Raw genomic sequence first — 15,966 nt, forward strand, 5'->3', positions numbered from 1 at the left:
CGACGAAATGTGAATTCTTATGGAAATTCTATTTTTTTTTATGAAGTACGTGATGTTTTTTCTATACCACATTCAGGAAAAAAAGTATATATTAATTTTATAAAGTTTTCACTAAGTTTATTACCTAGAAACAAGTTTTTTTAAAATTTCATAAAATTATTTTTAAAGCGATTTGTTTAGTTTATCATTTATTCTAACAAAAAAGGCATAATTGGCGGAAAACACGAGATCTCAAAATAATCACAATTGTTTTCTTACAATAAATATTTCAGTAATTTATTATTTTTTTGTCATACATATAATTTGCATATAAACTCATTTTGGGATTGAATATCATTATCATGTTTTTGATTTTCATACAATTCACTCGAATGTATTTTTTTTAAAAAGAAACATAATTTGAGAGTTTACCTTAAATTATTCAGAATTATATATTAAAACTATATTTCATAATTATTTTTTGTTAAATATTTCGTACATTTCTGAAATTACATTTTAATATTTTTGTAAAATAGTTTGCAAAAATATGTTTATTTTAAGACCTAGTAATAAACTATATGTAAAATATATAAAATATCTAAGGAAAAAGGCAAATAAATTTTTTTCTTTTAAGCACAAAGATTTGTTTTTTGTAGTTTTACAAAGAAATATTTTCAAAAATACTTATTTTTTCACATCGCTCTTACTACGTATGATAGATATTTCAAAATAGGATGTACGACAAGCGATTCACATTATTAGTAATTTCACAGAAAAAATGGCTAATTTATTTCATAAAAAGAAAAAGATTTCGTAGTCTTCAATGATAACATCATTGGCGAAGCTTCCGAAATAGCATGGAGTTTGAAATTTTGAATGAATTAAATTCAAAATGACATTGTTACTACATCATCTAAAATATCACAGATCTAAAAATTTTGAGTAATCCAAGCTCAAAATGAAATCCTTATTTAAGTATTGGAAATTTCCTGAATTTAGAAATTTTGAATGATTTAATATTCAGAATGAGATATTAAAATCATTATAGCTTTAAAAATATTTTTTTACTTTCAAAGTAGAAAAAAAAACATTAGTCATTTTCTAATGTTATTAAAAAAAATAGATTCCCAAGAAGAAAGGCAGTTCACAAAAACACCATATTTTCAGGATGGTTTGTAATAAGGTTACTTTTTTCTATTAAAAGAAAAAAAACAGAAATTTGAAATTTTTAAATGTTATTAGAAAAAATAGATTCTCAAGAAGAAATGCAGTTCGCAACAACACCACATTTTCAGGATGGTTTGTAATCAGGTTACTTTTTTTTGTTACAAATAAAATACAGAATTATTAATTTTTAAATATTATTAGAAAAAATAGATTCTCAAGAAGAAATGCAGTTCACAACACCACATTTTCAGGATGGTTTGTAATCAGGTTACTTTTTTCTATTAAAAGAAAAAAAAACAGAAATTTGAAATTTTTAAATATTATTAGAAAAAATAGATTCTCAAGAAGAAATGCAGTTCGCAACAACACCACATTTTAAGGATGGTTTGTAATCAGGTTACTTTTTCTTCGTTAAAAGAAAAAAACAGAATTAGTAATTTTTAAATGTTATTAGAAAAAATAGATTCTCAAGAAGAAATGCAGTTCGCAACAACACCACATTTTCAGGATGGTTTGTAATCAGGTTACTTTTTCTTCGTTAAAAGAAAAAGAACAGAATTATTAATTTTTAAATGTTATTAGAAAAAATAGATTCTCAAGAAGAAATGCAGTTCACAACAACACCTTATTTTCAGAATGGTGTGTAATCAGGTTACTTTTTTTTGTTTTAAGAAAAATACAGAATTAGTAATTTCTAAATGTTATTAGAAAAAATAGATTCTCAAGAAGAAATGCAGTTCACAACAGCACATTTTCAGGATGGTTTGTCATCAGGTTACTTTTTTCTATTAAAAGAAAAAAAACAGAAATTTGAAATTTTTAAATGTTATTAGAAAAAATAGATTCTCAAGAAGAAATACAGTTCGCAACAACACCACATTTTCAGGATGGTTTGTAATCAGGTTACTTTTTCTTCATTAAAAGAAAAAAAACAGAATTAGTAATTTTCAAATGTTATTAGAAAAAATAGTTTTTCTGGAAGAAATGCAGTTCAAAATAACACCACATTTTCAGGAGGATATTTTGTAAGCAGGTTACCTTTGTTAATTTTTTTTCCTTTCAATTTATGCCTAGTTTAAGAGGACGCTGTACCGCGGAAGTACGGGAGAAACTTTTCATTACAAATTCTGTTTTACTCAAAAACTAAGTTAAAAATTAAAATGTTAGAAGAGAACTTCCCAATTACGAAAAATTGAGACATCCTTTCACAATTTGTTTTCATTTCGATATTTATGAAAATTTCGTTGTAGTATTTTAAAACTCCTGATCTCATTTTCTTTATACTTTAAATTTTAAATCACTTAAGAAGGTGAAAAATAATTCGCAATTAAAAGTTTCTCCAGTGGTATAGCCTCTTCTTAAGGAGATTGGTGACTTAGTCAACACCTTAATCAATCATTTTAAATATATTGATAACATAATGATTACTTTCCTCTTAAACAATAGTTTTGTGACCAAACATGTAAGGTGCTACAAAACTTGCATTTCAAAACAAATTTGTGACAACAAATTAAAAACTAAACTTTTCGAGAAGTCATTGAAAATGACAGAAAACATTAAATAAACCAAATAGTTATTGCAAATCTAATAAAACTTTTCTTAAAAAAGTCAAAAAATGAATCGGTTGTCAAATAAAGCTTCGTTCTTAATTCTAAATACTATTTTTCAAGAAATAAAACTTCTCTGATAAAGCTAAATTTTCAAATTATATTTGGTTATTGAATTTCTTCAGTGTCTTTCAATTTGACAAAAGCAAATAATAATTCCTCTCGGGGACCGAATTTGCAAAATTCGAACGAAAAAAAAAAAAACATTGAGAAAAGCATTTTCTTTCTTTTATATATAAGTAGTTAAATTAAAATTAGTTTTCTGAATCGAGCATTCGGGAATTCTGTGCAGAATAGCAAAGATTAGAGGAGTTAGTTTTCCGAGAATTTATTTCTTTATAAACGCCTAATTGCATTAAAGCGAAAAGAAAAACAATTCGAAATAAAAGACGCGACAATAAAATATAAAAAAAATCACTGATAACATTGACTTTTAAAATTAAACCATTCCCTCAACAGAGCCCAGCTTAAAATACAATAAAGAAAATACTTAAATAAACGTCAGAAATCTTCAATTTACAATACAATAAAGTGCAGCATTTATCACACTGCGATGTCAGCATTGCCTGCGGGCAAACTTCTGAGAAGAATTTTTTTTGAAAAATAAATAAAATGAAAGAAAAGATGAGGAGTAAAAAAAATAAATAAATAAAATAAAAGAAGAATAAAGAAAATAAAATCTAAGTTTCTTAAAGTACTCGCCAGGGACTTGCAATGACAATGAAAGGCCTGGACGCTTACTTTATTATTATTTTTATTTTCATGTGTTTTCTTGAAAACTCCAAAAATATATTTCTTTCAAAAAGAGAAAATATAAAAGAGGGAAATAAAAAGGGAAAAAATAACTGAAATTATGTTCCTCTAGGGTTTTTCTGCTGGTATTTTGCGCCCTATGGGCTGCTGACCACTTTTAAGAAATTACCAAAATTCTACGAAGAGGTAAATGACGAAAATAGTCTTACTCAGAAAGAAATTCCTAATTTTTTTTCGGCTACGGAACCCTAAATAATCTACCATCTTTGCACGGAGAACCCTGACTTTATGAATGAAGTTTTTTAATACCTTGAATGCCATGGGGGTCACCCGTGACCGGCGAAGCCAAGATTATTAGAAACACATAATTCGAGACATTTTTTTAATTTTTTTAATACTATTATTGTTACTAAAATGATTTGAAGAAATTAATGAAATGTAGAACACACAAAAATAGTTTTATTTATATACACAGAGATGCCAACTTGCTCCGGGCAGCGAATGAATATTTTCAAGTGGTAGTTTATTAATTGTGATTCGTGATTTAATAAATTCAATTTAGTAGATTTTTATCCACCACTATTTCTAACCAATTCGTAGGCTTATATAATCCACCACTTTTTTCAGATATGCTAAACCTTTTAAAAACTAGCAAAATCTGTCTAATATTTGCAAATTTAGCTTGTAGTTATTTACAGTGTGGCCAGACGAGCAAGACGTGTAAAATTAGAGTGGTATTCAGCGTGTTAAAGTAATTGTGAACGGTATAGCATATAAATGACAAGTTTTCTTAAAATTTTAAATAATTAATTAGAGGTATGAAGATTGTAAATTGTTTTATTATTGACAATTTAAAATTATGTTTCTTGTCAGACAGTTGAATTTGTATTTCTAATGCTATATTTAGTCTATAGTTATGAATTTGATTTTGGTGTATATACATAAGCTGAAAATAAAATAAGACAAATTATAGTTTACTTCGAAATGAAAACTTAAAACTACGTTGAAAATGGTTATTAGAGAAGCATATTTCTCTCTTTATTTTGATTTGAAAAGCATAAAGAGAAATACTAATACAATATTGCCATAATGCAATATTTTATAATTGTTTGTTCGTTTCATAATTTGTTTAATTTATTGTTATTAGATAAATTAAGATTAGATAAATTATAAATTATTGGTTGGATCTAAAAATAATTTGAGGTTTCAAAACTCATCACTGGTTATAAGGGGTATTAACTCTCGAAACCCTTTTAACTCTTCCACGGAACTCTAGGGTTCCGCGGAACATCATTTGGAAGCGTTGGTCTAACTTACTATATTCTTAATTAAAATCATATACTTTATTAGAACATTAACTTAATTTATTATCTTTGTCACTTTAGACTGTTTGCACATTGCATTATAAACCACTGACCAAAGAAGTGATTTTTGTAAATAAATTTACCAAAATGCTATTATGATTCTGATAAAAGTAAAAGAAAAGAATATAAGTTCTGGTTAATAAAAACCAAAAATATAATTCTGGTTAATAAATCTGGTTTGGCTAATAAAACCAAAATATACGGTCTTTAAATTTTCCGTTCATATGCCGACGGCTTATCGGAATTTCTATTTTTCAAAATTATAGTTCTTATTACCATACATTTAGTAAAAAATCGGACAGCAAATTTAACCTGATTAATTTTTTTCACATCATGCTAAATATACCAAGTTTTAACACATTTACCAAATTTTATCACAGATTATTAAACCATATTTTACGGTGAATATGAAAATATCACAAAAATTCAAGATGTAAATTTTTAGAATTCGCTACCAAGCTTATCCGTTCCGTTACATGAGATTATGCATGTTAATATAATGAATGCTTTTATAATAATAAATGCATGCAGCTACATTACTATAAATTGCAGACATTACCCTGCATATAAAAACATTTAAAAATGTCTTTTAAAATTTATATTCTGAATTATATTCAAGAAAATATAATTAGTAAGATTTTTTTTTCACTTACGTTTGTCTCTTATATTTTCAGACGTAGTCGATTCTAATTAATCACAATAAAAAGTGAAGGCTTCAATATATCTTCAACTGCACTTCTTTTATTGCTTGCATCAACATTAATTTTCATATTCCAAAAAACCTGAAAAATAATCAAAGCAAATGAGCGAAGGAAGAAATCACTGAAAAATATCATGTTGTGGATACTGTAATTTCATGATAAGCATAATTTTGTGGCTCTGTGAAACCGAAATCAATGTCGAAGCATTGGAAACTAAAATTTTAAATTTCTTCGAAACTTTTTTAATAAACAGCGTTTATTATGTAATAAAACGAAGTATTTTAAGCCTTAAAAACAACTGGCAAAGATAGAATAAACCAATAAAAAAAGAATTTTTTTAATATACTAAGCTGCTTTGCAATTTTAAGAAAAACAAGTAAAATCAATAGATTTGGAAATTTCATAGAATTTTACGTTGTATATACAATATGAATAAAAAAGGAACATCTTGAATAACTTTTAATCTAGTGATCTAATTTTTAGGCTCTAGGACTCAATCATAATTGAGGTTTAAGGGGATGACCTCAAATATGCTAATTATGTAGTTAGTGTAGACCAGGAATGGGCAAACATTTTTGGTCGAGGGCAAAAAATCGAGAGAAAAAAGTAGTTTGGTGGGCTAAGTAAAATTTTCTAAAATAAAGAAACGATATATAAGTTTTAATTTAAATATTTAATGAGATGAATGAAATTGCTATTTCATTTTTAAAAGTTCCTTACAATGAGGTTCCGAATGAGATGTACTTATTTTAAGGAACGAGGCTAAATGTTTGCCTGTTAGTCTACTTTCTTCTGAAATGATTTTTTTCTAAGGTTCATAGTTGAAAACACTTGTTCACAGATATATAAGATGAAGTAAACATAGCACTGATTTTCTGGGCATGAGATATTAAATTTGCGAAATTAGCCCTTGATAATGATTTGTAAAACTCAAACTTTGGCATATTTAGAAACAACTGCTTCAGATGGCGCCAATCTTATGCTTGAAAAATGTTACCAGTACTTTGTTAAAAAGGAACAAAAATAGCTTTAAACAAAGTAGACAAGAAAATGGATGCATATGAGGGTTGCTATTTATATTTCTGGCCTAAAAAGAAAAAACAAATATGTAGGATCGAAATTGGTTTTATTCTTTTTCAAAATATTCTTCATGATGCTCAATACACTTTTGCATGCGTTTGAACCAATTTTCGAAGCACTTTTTCAGTCCGATTGAAGTAACTCCAAAACATGCGTTTTGAATGCATCAACCGCTTCTTCGGGGGTCGAAAATCGTTGTCCACGTAATTTATTTTTGATGTGTGGGAATAAGAAGAAGTCATTGGGTGCCAAATCAGGGCTGTACGGCGGATGACCCATCAGTTCGATCTTTCGCTCCGTCAGAAATGCCTTTGTTTGAGTCGATGTGTGAGAGCTCGCATTGTCATGATGAAGAATGATTCGCCTGTTCTTCTGCTTTTTTCGAATTTCTCCGATGACTTCTGGCAAACAAATGGTCGTGTACCATTCAGAATTGACCGTCCTGCGTTGCTCTAACGCCACTGTTGCCACATGACCGTTAATGCCGAAGAAACAGGCAATCATTTGTTTCGATGTGCTTCTTCCTCGAACAACTTTTGTTGGTTTTGCCTCGTCTTGGAAGACCCATACAGTTGATTGCTGTTTTGTTTCCGGCTCATATGCATAGATCCATGATTCGTCACCTGTGTAGATGTTATACACAGCCTTTGATGTACCTTGAACGTATTTTTCCAACATTTCCTTGCACCAATCGACACGAGCCTTTTTTTGAGCGTTTGTCAGATTATGCGGGATCCAACGCGAACAAATTTTTTTTACGCTCAAATGTTCATGCAATATTTTATTGATGCTAGTCATACTAATGTCCAAAGACGCCTCTATCTCACGGTATGTCACATGACGATCTTGCTTTATCAGTTCACGCACAGCATCGATCTTTTCTGGCACAACAACGGATTTTGGACGACCTGCACGGGATTCGTCCTGGATCGAACATCGACCACGATTAAATTCGTTATACCAATTTTTTACAGTGCTGTAGGATGGCGCTTTATCGCTGAATAAAGAATTAAGTTCATCGAAGCACTCTTGTCTTGACAATCCACGTCGAAAGCTATGAAAAATAATGGCACGAAAATGTTCACGATTCAATTCCATTTTTTGAAAGAGAAGAACTTTTCAATTTACTGTCAACAGCACAAATGAAGCTATAATGGTAAATCGTCTGCTGAATTTATGTTTAAAAATATTAAACTTTCGATTAAAATCGTCTGCGGTCGCCTAGCAACATTTACTGTTGCCAAGGCAGAAATATAAATAGCAACCCTCGTATTGTTTACATTCGTCACCGATTGGTAAGTTAAAATTCTATCCGCGAGCCTGATTAAACCTTCCAGCGGGCCACAGTTGACCCGCGGGCCGTAGTTTGACCATCCCTGGTGTAGACAATATTTTAAGTTAAAAAATCAGACACAAAAATAAACTTTCTCTAAAAAACATACTTTTTCTTCCCGACTAATTTGGATTCCTTACACTCAAAATACTGTAATATGGTAACGATAGTTTGGTCAGAAGAGCGGAACCAGTTAATGTTAATTTTCCTAATTCTTACTCTTACTTTGACCATTCGATTTAAAAATCAATTTCTCAGGAACTAATGATTTGATTTTGTTCAAGTTTTGTATTTTGCCAGATAAAACTACAATTTTCAAAATAATGGTAACATTTGTATTCTTACAATTCATAATTTTTTCGGCTCTTATTAAACAAAATAATGAAAATCATTAAATAATTATTTAAAATCATTTCTTACATAGAACTATCTTTGAATAAACTAATTTCACAGTTGTGTGCTAAAAAGTTTCGATAGTTCTCAAGAAATCCTAACTTTCGACAGCTCTCGGTACAAAGCTATTGGGAAATTATTTCAAAAAATGCGCCTATTTCAGAAATCCAAATCCATCGAAAACAAAAGATATGTTTAATCAGAGAAAGTATGTTTTTGTGTGTTGTTTGAGGTCTGAGGTTTTCCCTTTAAACCATTAAGATAGAGTCCTGGCATTGTATGTACATTTACAATTGCAGTAATTGTGAAGTAAATCGTCGTACATAAAAGTTACTTTTTACCATTTGTAAGTTATAATAATTATTGTGTGTATATTTACTACATCAAAATAGTGAGGAGTTATATTTACTACATCACAATTTTTTTTCACTGGCATAGTTTTGAATTAAATTTGATTCTAAATTAAGTATACCACCCTTAGGATTACATAAAATTTCAAATTAATACTACTTCACTAATAATTCACTACACACTAATAATTCAGTTGAACACCTTTTGCTTAATAATTATCTCAAATTGAATGCTTTACTCTAAATTTCAAATATTTCTAAGAACTTCTTGTTACATGTTCAGAAACTTTTGTATTATTGTATAATTGTAAACTTTAACTAAATAAAGTAATATGTAATTATTTAAATTGTAAAACGATTTGAAGGAAACTGTGAGTCCCGAAAATTAATCCACAATATTCTAAAACCAATTCAATTAGTTGAAATTGATTGAACAGATCTCGATCAATTTTATTTCCTTTCACAGTTTTCCACTCATAAAGAAGCAAAACATTTAATAATGGATTCGGGTACTTTTAGATATTTACAAGTGGTTTTAAATGAAGACAAATTTGTATTGCATTAGTAACCTCTCTGAAATCTATTTCAAGTTGTATTGCCACAATTACAATAATTACCACAACTTGTACACCTACATTTTTGATAATAACAACTACAATTGCAACAATAATCGCACCTAAATTGGCAATAGTTACAGCTATTTGAGCAGCTACAATCACAATTATTTCCTCTAAAATGGCAATAATTACAGCTGCTTCTATAGCTACAATTGCAATAAAGCCAGCTACTTGTAAAGCTACAATCACAAATTTTATAGCACCTAAAAGGGTAATAATTACAGCTAAAATTGCAATAAACACAGCTATTTGTACACCTACATTTACAATCATTAAAGATACAATTAAAATTACTAAATAGTGATTCAGAGCCACGTCAAAAATTTTGATGGTTTTTCATTGATAGACCAACAAAATCTTAATGGTGACCATCAATATTTATATCATGAACCATTATATTTTTGATGGTAACCAACATAAGTAACCTTCATTCCAATATAAGAATTCGGGCTGATTTTTGATGGTTCAACATAAATAACAAATTGCTTTGTCAACTGATTCATGGGAAGGGGTATGCAGCTTCTGTTGTCCAAAGACCGGAGCACCGTGAGGTAGAAGACTGTCTTGGCTCCTGGTGGTGTTCTTTTTAGTCTGGCACCTACCCTTCGGCCTGTCCGGCTTGGGAGACCCTACCAGTAGCAAGCTACCTCCGGCATAGCCCTCCGGGTCATTGGTGCGCTCAAGCCTCACCGCCCCGTCAAGGCAGGAACACCATCTGGAGGAAGCACTGTAACTCATCACCAAAAATGGTGGCAACTATGCACCAAACTTTTTTACAATGAACAATCGACAGTGGAATTGGTATTCATGATCCTCAGTGGTGAAGCTGGAAACCATCATCAGATATACACCGAAGAGCCATTACATTATGATCACCCTGCTAATAACATGTAGGACCACCTTTAATCCTCAAAACTGCTAGCACCCGCCATGGCATTGATTCCACAAGCTGCTGATAGGTAGTTTGAGGTATCTGGTACCAAGCGCTCACCAACTGGTCCGGCAATTCCCTCACATTGCGAATGGGTAGCGTGGCAGCACGAATTTGGTTTTCCAAGTAGGACCACAANTTGGCTGACACTCTTGCAAAGAAGGGACTAGACCATCCAGTCCCCTCCACCTCAGAGCTTACATACCTTGAACTTTTTGCAAGGCAAAAGGCCCAGAATAAACAAAAGTGGCTGCTTCCACCTATTCACTACTGGTATAAAGCAAAAAGACCAGGACTCTCTCTATCTCTCCCTGGTGACAGGCAAACCAACACCTGCCTATCCCGACTGGCCAGTGGACACCTGAAAAGTCTCACATTTTCTGCAAATCAAAAGATCTTTCCTCTTTGCCCTAAATGCCAACAAAACCAGGCATCACCTGAGCACATCTTGATCTGTTTAGGGCTGGACTGGAACGATATTCATTCTTCTCCCATTCTGGTTTCGGATTTTCTCAATGTTAACGGATTCATTGATCTGGTCTGACCCCGTCAGACCAGATGGGAATTAGCAACAACAACAACAACAACAAATTGCTTTGATGATTCCTGAGAACCAACAAGTATTTCCATTAAACCATCATGGAAAAGTCTAGTTAGAACCATCATGGATTGTTGGTTCATGAGAATCAAACTTCTTTTGATGGTTAAGCAACATAGTATAAAAGTAGCATTTTCCATCATGGAATAATGGAGGTTTGTTGGCATATCAAAATCCATGAACGCATAATGGAAAATGTTGGATGATGGTGACAATCAAATGATGTTGGACAATCATGAACCACACTGAAACCAACATGAACCATCAAAGTGTTTTGATGGAACCATTAAGAATTTTCAGCTTGGTAAGCTCATCGTAAGTTCATAGAGGTCAATTTTAACTAATAGTAAAAAAAGAGAAATAGCTGTAGAGGATAATTCTTGCAGACAGTAAGGACAATTTTATTTTTTAATTTTGAGATTACTTAATACTACACAATTCTTCTTCTTCATTAATTAGTTTTAAAACCGCATACGTTCTCCATATTGATTATTTTAATCTTATTTACAAAGCCATCTAAAAAACATCAGTATTCTGTGCAGAAATGAATTTACTATTCGTTTTAAACATTAAAATCCAACTAAATAAAATTATCTGTATGTGCTATTGGAAATGTAAGATAGTGTGAGGGGAGACAGTTAATCTTGCTAAGTAATCCTCAACGTTCCTCGTACTAATCCAATTGATTGAAATTGATCTAAATGATCTGTCTCAATTTTAGTTGCGTTTACAGGACAGTCAAGCACTTAATAACGAATTCGATGCATTTGGAGGATTTACGAGAGGTTTTAAATGAAGATTAGTTTGAATTATATTAGAAACCTCTTTGAATGCTATCTTAACTTATTTCATTGTAAGATAAATCTTAATTGTTAAGACACTCCATACATCTTTTTAAACGTCGGATTTAATAAATGCGTCAAATTTGACAGATATAGCTAGAAATAATTGAATAAAGAGATTAAAGGATGTTTGGAAATAATTTTTCGGACTTGTCCGTTGCTATGTAAATGAAGAATTGATGTAAATAAATGGAATAAGTATTAAGTATACTATGGTCATTTTTAGGACAATCAAATCATCAGTGTTAGTTTGAAATTAAGCATTGCATACTTAAGATTGTTTAATATTACATAAAAATAAAGATAAACTATAGTTGTTTTTTTATTTTTTATTTTTTTTTATTAAAGTAAATCGTAAAATTTTTGTATAAAGTTGACTACTATAAAACGAAGACAGATTAATTGGAATTTTGTTTATAATAATGAAATTTCTAAGTAATTCGATTCTGATTACTTTATTTATATTTCTTACTATTTCAGGATGTATAAAGTAATTACACATTGTACTGTGGCTACCACTTCAAAAGTAAAATTTCAATTCACTAGTATATAAGACATGTTAACTCGAGTCTATGTTGCGGTACCTTTTCATGGAAGAAGGTTGACATTGCCGATATCTACTCTCCCACATTGGTGACCCGGACGTTATGTGAACACGCCTGCCTTGACAAAAACTCCCACATCGATTTGAATATGCCTACTTCGATGAATGGTCTCCATTGAATAGTTGACTGCCACCACAATCACGTCCGGGTCACCAATGTGGGAGAGTAGATATCAGGAATGTCAACCCTCTTCTATGAAAAGGTACCTCAATGTAGAATCGAGTTGACATGCCTTATATACTAGTGAATTGAAATTGTATTTTTGAAGTGGTAGCCAAACTACACACATGATTTCTTTTTATCAGTCGTTCTAAAACTGCACAATATACTCACAGAAATGATCTATTTGGTAATAATTTGGTGTAAATTGGTTTTAAGTGAACATTTATTTTACAATTTATCTAACGCAACTAGTATCAAAATTGATAATTGAGACATTTTAATTTTCTAGTCCACCTCAAAAGCAGGATTTAGTAATGTTATGAACAGAAAAAAAATTTAAGTCTGTTAACCAATCTATTATTTTTTTTTACTTATTTGTAATCAGCAAATAGTTCAGTAAATACAATTAAATAAACTTGTTTTGAAATCTACTTAGTTTTTGTGGTTTATTTGACATTTTGAACTCAGTTCGAAACTTTTGCTCAAAATAAGACCAAATGAGACCAAAAATTCAAATAAGACCAGGAGTATTCAAGTGGAAAATTTCAAACTATTCACATAATTTTACGATACTTAACATTGATGTACGGAATGCTCTGAAAGAATTGTAAATGGAGAAAATTGTGACATTACTTATGTAATATGTGCCAAACATTGTTCCGAAAAAATTATGCAAATCTATATTATTTATACAAAAAATAAATAAATTCTTATAAACATTATTTCTTATTTGCTGAACAAGAGAGAATATGATAGAATAAAAATAAGGGAAAAATCTGCCAGAATAAAATATAATTAAACAAAATATGGAAGAATATGAGAGAATAAAAAAGAATTAAACAAAAAATGGAATATGACAAAATAAAATATAATTAATAAAAATATGGCAAAAATTCAACAGAATAAAAAATAATAAGATTAGTTTTTTTTTAGCTCAAGAACTTATTCTAATAGTTTAATAAATTTTGCATCACATATTTTTTTTTAAAAATTCGATATATTTAATACCTTATAAACAAGAATATATAAAGCAAAATATGGAAGAATATGATAGAATAAAAAAAATTAATCAAAAAATAGAAGAATATGACAGAATAAAGTATAATTAATCAAAATATGGCAAAATGTGACAGAATAAAAAACAGTCAGATCAGTTTTTTTAACTAAAGAACTTATTCTGATAGCTTAATAAATTTCTTATCACATATTTTTTAAAATTTGATTTATTCATTTATATATTTAATATCTTATAAACTAGAATACATTGAGTAAAATAAGGAAGAATACGACAGAATAGTTAATAATTAATAATAATTCATCTGAATATGGCGAAATGTAACAGAATAAAATGTAATAAGAATTTTTTTTAACCCAAGAATTTATTTTAATAGTTTAATAAATTTCGCATTACATATTTTATGAAATTTAATATATGCAATAAAATATTTAGCAGCTAGTACTCTATATAATGTATTTTTTCATATATTTAATAAATTATAGTTTATTTAATGCATTTTATTATACACATATTCACAAAATAAAAATGCTTAATAGCTAAGATGTATCACCTTAAAATTTGGATATAAAAGGGTTCTTTTTCTCAAGCTTAAAGGAATAAAAATGAGAAATGCTACGGAATAAAGTTGTCTAAAATTCTGAGGAAAAAACCTCAATATTTACAGGCACGATATCCCTAAATAATAAAAGAATCCCTTCCATTATTTTTTTTCTTTCAAAAGCCAACCTTGGCTAGAGTTTTATAGAATCAATAAATTCCATGTTGCAAAAATATTTTCACTAAAAGTATAGATTCATTTTGCAATATATTATTTTAAACATTTATTTTTTATGTAAATATAGCCTACCTTAATACATTTTTACTGCATAGTTTCGGATTTGATACCCTAAAATGTTTATACATTTTTTAAATTGTATTACAAAGCTGATGTGTTGAGTTTGCATTTTGATAAAAAGTACATTATCCAATTGGAGGGCTTATGGTACAGAGTTAGAGACTTTTGTATTTTGAAACATAATATCGCTCTCATTTTCAACAACCCTTTTATGATACCAAATTAAAACCATAACATCGAATTTATTAAACTTGATCATACCATATTATGGTGCAATTTTAACCAAATTACCATCCAATTTAACACTTAATAAGGTTTTCTCAAACTTCCATGATGTTATGGTTCAATATATAGATATAGTTCAAATTTAAACTATAGCAGCAGAAGCAAAAATGTCGAAATTTAATTTTAACAGCAATAGCAATACATTAAAAACATTAATAGGCTTTTCTTATATTGAAAATAAAAGTGGTTACGGAAGAAAATGTTTTCAATCTTATTCGATAGACATTCTTCTTTTTTTCTCTATGGAGTTACAGCCCATTACGAGCCTTGACTTGTTGACTGATGTTTTTCCAAACATTCCTTTTCTTAGTCTTGTATTTCTAATTAGTAATTTTCATTATGTATCTATCTTTCATAACATCATCTAACCTTTTTCTTTTTGGGCTTTGAGTTCATTGGTTTCCATTTAAATATTTTTCTCATTGCAATATTTTTATTCCTATTCGATAATTTATGTAAAGTTTTTTTTTAATCATAATTTCCATTCCACGGAAATATAATAGTGCTTTTTATTTTTTTAGTTTTATTATTTAAATACTAATTTGTGGTTGAGTAGATTTTCATGATTTTATTTTTGTCAAAAATTCCAAACAAATATTTAAATATTTTATATGAGTTATATACAGAATAGACAGTTGAATACATACCCCAAACCATAATTAAAAAGTACTTAAAATCTGAAACTAGAAAGAAAATGGCTCTAGCTGGAATTCACTTTTGCTTCAAAGTCTTCTTGTTGTAAAAGTTTTTATGATTCTTATTTTTTAAAATAAATTAAAAATTTTTGAACTGCTATTCGAAATTAGAAACAAACCTGGACTTAAAAAAATAAATATGGAGGCATCAATCACCTAATGAATTATTAATATTCAACACAAATGTTAAAAATAAGTCTAAACAACATAACGAAATACCCCATCCTATTAGAGATGGTTATATATATATATATATATATATATATATGTTACGCTTTGAAAGCCTAAACATTGTAAGTTCGTAGTGTGGCCGGTGCTTCTTGAAAAAGATACAGGAAAATACGGTAATCATAATCTAATTTTATTAACGTAAGGGCCAGAGCCCCAGAATGACAACATTACATGCTGGTGGATAGGTATAGAATAGCACATTTGACCTTGGAAAGAGGGTTTTTATATCTTTCTGGACAATATATTTAAATGTTAATAGGTCTCAGTAGCGTGGGACTGATCAATTTCCCAAGCTGCTAAAGCCACATCATCACATTTTTTGAGATAATTAGATCAATATTATTACTTTCTTGTGGGAAAGGTTTTTAAACGTTTGCGCGTTGGATAAATGCTCTATTTATGGATTATATTTAAAAGAGG

General features: G+C 29.5%; 1 protein-coding gene across 6 annotated transcripts in view; it reads right to left on the reverse strand.

Annotated features, from left to right (window-relative positions):
• The window catches only part of LOC107451346 (latrophilin Cirl), a 627,655-nt gene that overhangs the window by 466,870 nt on the left and 144,819 nt on the right, over window positions 1-15,966 (reverse strand). For all 6 annotated transcript variants that reach the window (XM_071177653.1, XM_043039805.2, XM_071177651.1 and 3 more), the window contains one exon: window positions 5,524-5,652. The gene's annotated coding sequence lies outside the window, so the exon portion shown is untranslated. The remainder of the gene's footprint in view (window positions 1-5,523; window positions 5,653-15,966) is intronic.

This window comes from Parasteatoda tepidariorum, chromosome 2 (genome assembly GCF_043381705.1).
Source record: "Parasteatoda tepidariorum isolate YZ-2023 chromosome 2, CAS_Ptep_4.0, whole genome shotgun sequence".
Classification (NCBI taxonomy): Eukaryota; Metazoa; Arthropoda; class Arachnida; order Araneae; family Theridiidae; genus Parasteatoda; species Parasteatoda tepidariorum.